At 52.1% G+C, this 10928-nt stretch overlaps 1 long non-coding RNA gene across 1 annotated transcript; it reads right to left on the reverse strand.

The window, feature by feature from the left end:
* Nucleotides 1-9941: 9941 nt before the first annotated feature.
* LOC123391051 lies at nt 9942-10787 on the reverse strand. The gene is made up of 2 exons (XR_006605691.1): nt 10553-10787; nt 9942-10413 (listed from the first exon to the last, which is right to left on the reverse strand). It is a non-coding gene; the product is annotated as an uncharacterized LOC123391051 (long non-coding RNA).
* Between the last annotated feature and the right edge of the window lie 141 nt (nt 10788-10928).

Below are 10928 nucleotides of genomic sequence, written 5' to 3' on the forward strand. Positions count from 1 at the left end.
TGACCCTGAGATCACAGCCTGAGCTGAAATCAAGTCAGATGCCTAATGGACTGAGCCACCCAGGTGCACCTTCTATTGTCATAGTCTTAAAACAATCCTGTCAGAATGATTTCTTTTTAATAGGATGACCTGGCAGGAGCTGTGGTCCTGGAAGGGAGCAGCCACTGATGGACACTCAGCCCAGAGCACAGACCTTGTAGGGGGAAGAAATGACCCAACATGTCCCCTCCCGCCTCCCACTGGCTGCAGCCAGCAAGAAGTCCTAGGACAGGGAGCCCAGGTGGTGTCCGCCAATGCCAAACATCTGGGATCTGGAGAGCCTAGAGAACGGAGGTAGGGGGTGAGCAAATGGGGAGTAACCAGCGCACCCTCCTTGCTCATGGGTGGCATAGTTGATGGGGTCAGAATTCTTTTTTTCCCCTTACGATGTTGAGAAATCTCTGAGATGAAAGCAAGAGGAAGTGGCAGGGGTGGGAAGAGGACATGGCAGGAGGACAGTGTGGGTGTCAGCCCACCACGGGGTCAGAGGGAGTGTGCAGGGGACAGGGAATCGACACCCAGACCAGGCCAGCCAAATCTCTAGACGCCCAGGAGGTGACCAGAAAAAGGACTTTGCACCAGAGTGAAGGTCAAGAAGGCTGAGATGAGGTTTGGCGGACAAACATGACTCCACAGCTCTCACCCACGTTCAAGAAAATCCCAAGAAGCAAGAGGCGACTGTGCCCCTCAGTCTGCTAGATGAGAAATGGTCACTTGACAAGGTACACACCCTTCCCATCCTCTCCCCTATCACTCACTCATTTCCCTGGCTGTTCTGCACAGGCGTCAGCACCTTTGTCAAAAGCAAAAGGATGGGGACACCCAGCCAAAGGCACCTACATTTTGCCTTCAGCCCCCAGATTTCTCAGACACCCTAGCGTGTGCAATTCCACTGCAGAGCCCTTAGGGGTTTTGCACAGGCTCCACCCAGAACCTGGTGATGGGGTTATTTCCCTTGGGCTGTCCTTGACCAGTGCGGTGCGGGAACCCACACACAAATGTGTCCCCCTATTGTTTCCTGGGTGGACAGTTCTTAGACACATTACAGGGCTCCTCAGAGGCTCCATGGGATCAACCATGGCAGTCACCCCTGCTGCGTTGGTGAACTTGAGGGTACATCCCTCTGATTCCCTGGCCCACACCCCATCCTGCATTCTTACTTTCTGGAATCACATGTATTACATAACTTGGAAGAGAAAAATACGACGCTTTCCAGTTGAGCTCAGCCTTCCGGGAACCAATCACATGGGAACGGCCTGGCCTTGAGTACACAGACTCATAATCCAAGATTCCCCGTCAACAAACATGTCTTTATTCCCGAAATGCTGCCACTTGTGAGTCTGAGGGATTAAAATAAGAATGGACTCCATACTAGTTAAGACTCAATTGTTGCAAGTGAGAGAACCAGAAATCACACTGACTTTAAGCCCATAGCTTGGAGAAGAGAAAGGAAAAGGAATGTACTGGCACAGCGTAATCATCTCCTGCAAAGAACTCCGCGCTTACATCCTCCCTCAGTTAGCAACAAAGAAGAGAGAGGACTCCTCGCTCCTGGCAACTGTATAAAAATACCAGGGAACAATTCTGATTGGCTCTGCTTGGACGACACGCCCACCCTTTCAGCCAATCACGGGGGTCAAGGAATCGGCACTCTGATTGGCTAAATATGGGTTATATGCCCACGCTTGGGGGTGGGTCTCTCAGACTGGCAACTTCAACAGAAGCTCCTGGAAAGGATTGTGAGCAGAAACAGCTTCCTTAAAGGAAGGTGCAGCCGATGCTAGTGGTGTTCCAATCGTGTTGCTCAGGCCTCAGTATCTGCAGTCCTGGGTCGGAGGGCTTTGCCTTAGATGGACAGGGGATGTTCTGTCCTCCTGCCCAGCAGGCTGGAAGTGTGGGCTGATGCGCCCTGTGAGCAGCTGTCAGCCAATACACGCCAGGAATGTGGTGTAAGTCCCCGGTCTGCTCCACCCCTTGGGCAGGAAAGCTCTGCAGGGTGTGTTCGCCGATTTCCGAGAGTCCCGGTGTATAAAGCTCCAGCCACCCTCGAAAGTGGCTGACTTTGCTTGTGCCGCCGGGACCGCTTCCCTCTGCTGTCTTGCTTCCTCCTCCCAATCACTATTTCTGCACTTCCCAAGTTAGCTACTTGAACTTGAATCTCAGCCTCTTGGGAAACCCAGACTAAGGGGGGAAAGATGCGTAGGGGCGAGGCTATCACTTTACAAGAGAGACAAAACAACAGTTGTCACCTACAGCCCTGCTCCCTCATTGACTTGTCCTCTGCGGCATCTTAGGTCAGGCGTCTAACAGGCAGAGCTTGGGACCTGGACTCAGGTGAAGAGGAGGAGCCTCAGATACTCACATGGGGCAGGATCTGTGGGTGGGGTGGGGGGAAGGCAGCATCTTCTACTTGTGGATTGCAGCTTGGAGGAAAAGGGAGCCTCAAAGCTGCTAAAACTTGACACAGACAACAAACATATACAAAGTGCGACTCAAACAAAATACACACACACACACACACATATGTGTATATACGATACATGAGCTTTTCCTTCTTAACGTTTATGGTGCACTTGTAGAATTTAAAATAAAGCTGCCTCAATCACCCATTGCCAGACACCCAGCTTCGGTGCTAACGGGTTTCTGTGTTCCCGGACACCCCATTTCCTACCGTTCCCTCCAGGGGCCCATTGTTCCAGCCATGTGGAGTTCTTCCTGGACTCAACCGCTGCCTCATCCCTCAACCTTTTGTACACCCGCTGTTTCCTCTGCGTGGGCTCCCCTTCCTTCTGCACCTGCCTATAGGTCCCCTGCTTATCCTTGCAAATAGCCTAGATGTCAGCCCCCAATTGGTAGGGGTCATGAGCAGGTAGGCTTTACACCAGCGTGCCAGGGAAGTTCAGTACTTGAAAAAAAAGGAAATGAGTTCATGAAACGTACCATGCCAACAGAGTAAAAAAGGAAAATCTCTGGGGACCCTGAGATGTGCATGTGACTGACAATAGCAGTGAGCCTGAATCGCGTACTTACTCCAGCGCCCCAGGCACTGTGCTAAGCTCTCCGCATGCAATAATTCATTAAATCCTTCCTGAGACCCAGACCCTCCTTGGCAGGCTCTGTAGGAAATCCCATTTTGCAGAGGAGAACAGCAAGGCACAGAGAGTCTTGGTAATTCACTCAAGGTCACACGAGACTTGAACTCCAAGGTTTACACCTGGTATCATTACTACACGCTGTGCTGAATAAATGATTGAATGGATCAGCAAAACCAAACCGACGTAAGATCCAGAGAGAGGACAGCCCTGCTGCATCACACAGGGCCATCTGGGTCAGTCTGTGCAGTGGAGGACAGAGCGATGGGGACAGGATGCCCAGGGGGTCGGGCTGTAGGCTGCAGTCCATGATGTGCTTCCCCCCCGCCGCACCCCCACCCAATGAGGCGGACTCCCAGGGACTGAGCGTTCCTCCCTCCCCTGGGTCCCCACAATATGGGGCCACGTCCGCCCTCCCCTTATCTCATCCATACTGCAACTGCATGCTCACATGTCTGTCTCTCCCACTTCGGATCCAGGCTGGGCTTCACTCAGACGTTTTTGGCTAGGACTGATCTGCTCTGACTAGAAATAATCCACTTTTCTCGAAGAAAAAAAGCAGCCCTGTGTGAACAAGGCCAGACCCCACTCCAGGAGGCAGCAAAGCAAGAAGCCCGTTGCTGGCAGGAGGTCAGAGCAAGACCAGCTGCTCAGCTGACAAGGTAATGACCAGCCCCTTGCTCTTTCTCCCAAGTAGGGTCAGGCCTGGGCCTGGGCCTGGAGTCTGAGCTTCCACGGGACCTAAGGGGTCCCTGCATCCAGGACTGTGGGAAGCCAGACAGCTTGTAGAAGAGTGAAGAGGTGATTTTGAACAGGATGATGTGAGTTCTGAGAGAATGTGTCTGAGAGTGCTACTAGATGCTCTGTTCCAGTGGAAAGTGTGCTGTGATCGATTAGCGATGTCTGCCATTGGTATAGGATGAGAAGTGGAAGCCTGTATGCTCTGTGTTCATCGTCCCAGTTAGCAGGGCTGTGGGAGAAGGGAGCTGGGCGGATTACTGGCAATAATAGCAGCTACCATCTATTAAGCACTTAGAATGTGCCAGAAATGATGTAAAGTGCTTTTCATTTGATCTGCAAACCAACTCTGAGATAAGTGCTGTTTTTGCCCCTTCTTTAGAAGAACAGTTCCATAGGGCACCTGGGAGGCTGGGTCTGTTGCGCATCCAACTCTGGGTTTCTGCTCGGGTCATGATCTTGGGGTCATGAGATTGAGCCCCACATCTGTACCAGGCTCTGCTGCTGGGCGTGGAGACTGCTTAAGATTTCTTTCTCCTTCTGCCCCTCCCCCACTCTCTCTTTTTCTCTCTCTCTCTCAAAAAAAAAAAAAAAAAGGTCAGGGGCGCCTGGGTGGCTCAGTTGGGGAAGTGTCTGCCTTAGGCTCAAGTCATGATCTTGGGGGTCTGGGACCGAGTCCTGTGTCGGGCTCCCCGCTCCTTGAGGAGCCTGCTTCTTCCTCTACCTGCCGCTCCCCTAAAATTGCTCTCTCTTTTTCTTTCTCTCTGACAAAAAATAAAATAAAATAAAATCTTTAAAAAAAAAAAAAAAGGTCAGTTCCATGAAGGCGGTGATTTTATTTATCTGGGTTGTTTAGTGCTGTATCCCCAGCCACTGGCAGAGTACCCAGCAGACACTCAATTAAGCAGTTGCTGTTGAGTGGATTAACTCATTTTACAGCTGAGGAGACAGAGGCCCAGAGTAGCCACTAACTCGCCCAAAGTCACACAGCTAGCAAGTGCTGGTAAGCTAGTAAGTCGTGCAGGTTGGACGGCATCTCTTGTGGAACTTTCTGAGATAACGGAAATATCCTGTAACCTCCCCCGTCCATTACAACAGCCACTAGCGCGTGGCTCTGTGGCACACTTGAAACGTGGCTCCAGAAACTAAGAAACTGAATTTTTAATTTTATGTGATCTTAGCTAATTGGAATTGAAATGGCCATGTGGGGCTGTCAGCGGCCGTCTGGGCACAACGCAGTTCTAGAGCCCGAAGGCTGGCTTGCCTCCCCAGATGGATCCCCGGTGCGGGACTCAGAGCGTGGCCCAGGAACTCCGCAGATGCGCGTGAATGCACTGGGACGTTTCCAGTGATGGTTCCACCAGGGAGGGCAGGGGTGTAACCGATGAGCGGACATCCCAGCAGCTGCGTTTGTGCTCCTCCGGCTGCAACAATTCTGGGAAGGCTTTTGTCTGTGTTGTCTAATTTTGCACAGGGGAAGTGTAAAGATTCCGAAGGAGGATACAGCGCCATCAGGGCTACCTGCTGGCCTTGGACCCAAACCAGGTTAGCAAACCTGAAATCCCGAACATTTCATGTTAACCGATGGCAGAAGGGGAAGCACGTGGGGCATCTGCTGTGCCACGGAGGAGTTGGACTGCGCTAGCTGAGTTAGGGACCTCTGTGGTAAGCGGCAAAAGCCGAGACATAGTCGGCTCCGGGTGAAACTGTGACTGCAGGAAGCTTCCTGGACATCTTATCTGTGGCACCTGCTTCCCCTGCCGCTTTGTCCCTACCTCTGTCCGGGGGATGGTATGTTTCCTTCCCTCTAGTCACAGCAGGATCTGGAGAAAGTGCCCAAAGCTGATGAACACTACTAAGGTGTCTTTGACGAATAGGATGTGTCCACTTCCCGACAATTTCTATTTTGACAGGAAGCAGGGGCTTGGGCCAAGAGCAGCTCCCCAGAGGGGGGTCAGCCTCCCTTAGCAAAGGCTCAGATGCAGGCCCCACGGGAAGTGCTGGTCATGCACGACGTCATTTAACTCCGTCTCAGAGTGTGGGGAGCACGTGCGACCCCATTTGGAGATGGGGAAACTGAGGCACGCTGAAACTAAGTAGCTGGTCCAGTTCGCAGCTGGGGAGCAGGGGTCTGGCCAGGGCTCAGACCCAGGGAGAGCCGGCAGAGAAAAACGCTGGGGATGAGAGGGAAGGAGGAAGTGCCCCTTGGAGGGGGGCATTTTTTCTTTAATCTGAGATGAGGATTTGAGGACCCAACGGCCATCCCGGGCTCCTGCTGGGCTCTACCCATTTGCTGGCCTGATCCTCCAGAAGCATCTGTTGCTTCTTGTCCTCAGGTCTGAACAGTTACAGACTTCCGAGAGCAAGCGGGCCAAGAATTCTGCTTGACTTTGGGATCCTGGTTGGCCCCGGGGCCTGCTCCTTGATGCCGGGCTGCGATTTTTCTAGATTACTCAGCCTTTGGGAGGGAAGCTGGGCCAAGGACAAACCCTTGGTGAGAAGAACAGACTGTTGAGAGAACAGACCCACCTCCTCTGCCCTCCCTCCTCCTCCAGGAGGCTGGGGAGCCTGCAAACTCCCTGCAGGGGTGCAGGGCTGCCTGAGCTGAGCCTTCTCTCCATCCGCCCCTGCCAAACCCAGCTGCTCTTGGGGAGCCTAGCTGGCAGCTCACTGATGCCTTTCCCTGCCTCCCCTTCTTACGGGTGGTGACCTCCTGGCAACCAGAAGGTCAGCGCCAACTCAGGAGCCCGAAAAGAAAGCAGCTGGCAGCCCTTTCAGCAAAACTTCTAACGCTCTGGTTAACTCTGGGCACGGACCCACAATGGCACGGGGGCCTTGTCCTGCTTCCTGCACTTGCCCTCTGCATGGTACTGGATGTGCTACGCAGTCCTTCAGGGCCTCTGCTTCCTCATCTGTAAAGTGGGGAGAACAGGAGCACGGACCCCGAAGGCTTCCCCGGGGACGATGCAGGCCACTGAGGGAGTGGGGCACAGGGTCTGTGCGTTATCCGCCATTCACCTGGGCCTCGCTTGCCTGTGCCCCTCCCCTGCCCGTTTTTCGACCTTCTGTGAATCAAGATGACCTGTTCTTTACCAGGGACCCTCTGCTGTGATGTGGTTTTGAAGTATGGAGAAGAGTGACATGAGTGACATGAGTCTTGCCTGTCCCTCTTTGGTGACAGTCTCACCTGCTCCATATGGCCAGCGGTGTCACAGCTCCACACTCAGGCCCCGTGCTTGGGGTTTAACGCTCTGAGATGGTTGTCTTGAAATTCTTAATAATTCTGTTTTGGGGGTTTGGATTGTGTAAGTGAGGCTGAGTGGGACAATGGAGCATGGGCTGGTGGGCTTGGTTCAGAGGTTTCCATCCCTGCCATGCAGTGGGGACCTGGGCACAGGTGCAGGAAGACTTAGAGCTAAGCCTCTGGGCCCTGCCCACCAAATTACATGGCCCCAGGCGCTGTGGGGGTCTGTATGTGCCCCACAAGTACACCGCCCCCCCTGCAAGGCACATGGCACAAAACAGTTAATAAAAATCACCAGGACAGATCAAGAGAGATGGCAAAGAAAGGGAGTAGCTTTTTCCTGCTTTCTGATAAAGGGCCCTGCATTTTCATTTTGCCCCGACTCTGCAAACAAGGTAACTGGCCACGGTTCCACCTGATGCACGAATCTCAGACATGTCAGGGGGTGGCCACTAGGACAGATTTGTTGATTAGATTAGAGTCTTATTAGTACGTACTTCTCTGGCCCAGCAACTCAGTGTTATCATTAGAGACGTGCACATGGGCATGTGTGTAAGAATGTTCACCCGTGTTGTTTCTAACAGTGAAAGCGGCCAGATGCCCCACGGTGAGGGAGGGTCCCGCACACGATGAAGGTGGAGGGCTCGATGCCACTGTCGGAAACATATCGCAGGAGAGAACTTACTGGCATGAGAAAAACTCATGATATTTGCAAAAGAGGAAAAAAGGCAGTTAGCAAAGGGCCTGTGCCATATGACTTCATTTGCATAGCTGCGTGGGGAATATATGCCTGGGGAACATACTGGGCTGATTTACACCTAAGTACTGACAGCTGTTCTCCTTGGGTGGGCGCTTTTTTTCCCTTTCGTGGGTGTCTCTGTTTCCAACTTCCGTGCAAGGAGTGCACCTCACCTTTACCGTGGCCCAGAGGCACGATGGTGCAGAGGGCAAGGTTAGTTTCGACCTGCAGAATGTGGGGCCCGACTATCTGGGTTCAAACCCCGCTCTGCTCCCTACAAGTTCTGTGACCTTGGGCAAGGGATTTCACATCTCTGAGCCTCATCTTCCCCATCCATAAACAGGGAAAGTAACAGTACCTGTTATAAGGGCAGGGAGCTTAGAGCCATGCACAGCACATAGTAAGTTGTATGTAGTGGCGTTATTTTCATAAAGAAATTACATAAGAGAAAAATCTGAAAATGCTACAATATTAACAATGATTATTTTGGATGGTGCAGAAGTGAGTGGTTTATTTTTCCTTTTGGACGTTTCTGTCTTTCCCAAGGTAAGCATGTACTTCTTTTATAACGTGAAGGAAAATATTAAAGAAAAAAGAGGTGAAAAGGTGGTGTGCTAAGTGCTGGGGAAAACAGGACGAAGTCAGGTTAGCCACCTCTGCATGCTTTTCAGGCCAAGATCAGGAGTGGATTCTGGAGCTCGTCTCTGGCCCTAATTTCAGACATCCCATCATATTGTGTACCTTCTCATTCATAAAGGATCCAACAGCTGGTGGACAGACGCTAATGCTAAATGATAGGGTCTCAGATAAAATACTGCAGTTAAAGCTCTCAGATAGATAAATATCCATACACATGCGGAGAAACATACAGATATTGTAACTCCATGGAGAAACATACAGATATTGTAACTACTTGTGTCATATCTATGCTTCTATTTACTTTGTATATAATATGTGTATATAACGAGAGGGACTCTTTCACTACGCTATTACAAAGAGTACTTGCCACCCACAGCCCCCAAATATAACCCCAAGTGACTGACCATGATATGATAATTGTTCATTTACTTGTTTGCCTCCCTCCCTAAAATTCCTGAATATGTCTTCTTTCTATCCCTGTCATGTACCACAGTGCCTGGCACATAATAGAAGTTTCCTAAAAGTCTGCTGAATGAATGGATGGATGAATGAATGAATGCGTTCAAGTAATAGCAGAGACTCATGGGTCAAGATACACAGAATGAGATGTGGGATTAGCTGTTTTGCGGTGGAGATAGGTCAAGGGAGGGTCAAAGATGAGCGAGTAAGACTTTATAGTAAAGATGAGGCCCGAGTAAAGTACTGGAGGGTGACCGTGTGCTTGTCCCCACAGAAAAGGGAAAAGAATTGAAAGAAGAGTGGGACTAGCATTCAGAGGACCCTCTAGGTGGTTCCGGGGTTCCTTTTACCCTAATTCCCTTTGAATTAAAAAGATACTTTCTGTACTTCCATTTCTCCACAAATTAAGGATATTTAATACAAATCCCAATTATCAAAAGTGAAATTTTTCTAAGTCCCATAAATGTAATGCTTTTCAGAAAAAAGCAGGGCGTGAATGGGTGGTGGGCTCAACAGGGGAGGGAAGGGCTAGCTGGCTCTGCTCTCAGCGGACCCCCTTCATAGGTGGCGAGGAAACAGGCTCCGATGTGACCTCACTCCCAACAAGGTGAGAGAGCTTACCCAGGCGAGCTTACCCCACCTGAGTGCAGGCCTTATTTTGTACCACAGGTGACAGAGAGCCACCACCACCCCACCCCCCACACCCCAGGGCAGGCAGCCTCTGGGGACAGGTGCTCCCTGAGAGTCCCTGAGTCCAGGTCCAGGCTGCTCAGGGACCACACGGTTCCTCGCTGGGAATTAGGCTATGGAAGGGGCCTGAGTTGAGTGTTGTGTGTAGCACAGAAAGGACAAAGACAAGCCTTGAGTATTTGCCTGGACATGCTAAATCCCCATTCCTGGTTTTCTTTTCTGTCCTGGCCCAGCTTTGCAGCCCTGAATCCTTTCCAGAGAAGGCAGGGAGTAGAAAAACAAGGAGAGAGAGGGCATTTAGTTTGTTTTTGTAACAGCTTTATTGAGATAGAATTCACATACCGTAAGTTTGCCCTTTTAAATTGTACAGTTTAAGGGGGTTTGGTATATTCAAGTTCTACAACCACCAACAGCATGGAATTTTAGGACATCTGCATCACCCAAGAAGAAATCCCTTATACTTTAACCGTCACCCCCACACCCCCCCAACTCCTCAGACCCAGCAACCACCTGCCTACTTTGTCTCCATGGACTTGCCTGTTCCGGACACTTCATAGAACTCAAATCCTACAATCTGGGTCCCTTTTGTGTCTGACTTCTTTCACTGAGCCTAGTGCTTTCCAGATTCCTCCAAGCTGTACAGACAATGTCCGGGTGATGCTTAAATTCACTGGTCCCGCAGACATGTATTGGTTACTGAGCACCTACTGTGTGCCAGTCCTGGGGGCCCGGCCAGGAATAAGAGCGACAGTGAACTCTTTCCTGGAAGGTTTCTAGTGGGGAAGAGAGAAAATACACCAAGGGAATCAGTAAGTGGCTTGTGATATTCCACGGTGCAGAGAGCTGCGTGCAGTGCAAAGCTGGGAGTGATCAGAGCAGGAGTTGGGGGGTGGGGAGGGAAGGTGTCCTCACCTCGAGGGGCCAGCGGGGGCCTCCGCTTGGGGTGAGCGCAGCAAAGTGATGAGCTCAGCCTGGGAGCAAGTGCGGGAGCCAGGAGGCCGCCGCAATGACCCCTAGGGCTGCGCCGCGGACCGTGGCGGACCCCAGCGGGCGTTCCCAGGTGCGAGCAGGAGCGAGGGCGGAGACGGGGGCCTGCGGCCGACCGCGGGCGCCCCCACCACCGACCGCGCGCGCTGACCCCTCCCGCCCGCGCCCACGCACCGCCCCTCGCCCGGGCCCCGCGCGCCCCCCTCCCTTTCGGCCCCGCGCGCCGCCCCCGCCCCCTGCGCGCCACCGCCCCCCCCCTTCCTGGGCGCAGGCCCCGCCACGCCGCCGCCTGAGCCCACCT

The sequence above is a fragment of the Mustela putorius genome, unplaced genomic scaffold (assembly GCF_011764305.1).
Source record: "Mustela putorius furo isolate JIRA1106 unplaced genomic scaffold, ASM1176430v1.1 tig00000174_pilon_pilon_pilon, whole genome shotgun sequence".
In the NCBI taxonomy this organism is placed as follows: Eukaryota; Metazoa; Chordata; class Mammalia; order Carnivora; family Mustelidae; genus Mustela; species Mustela putorius.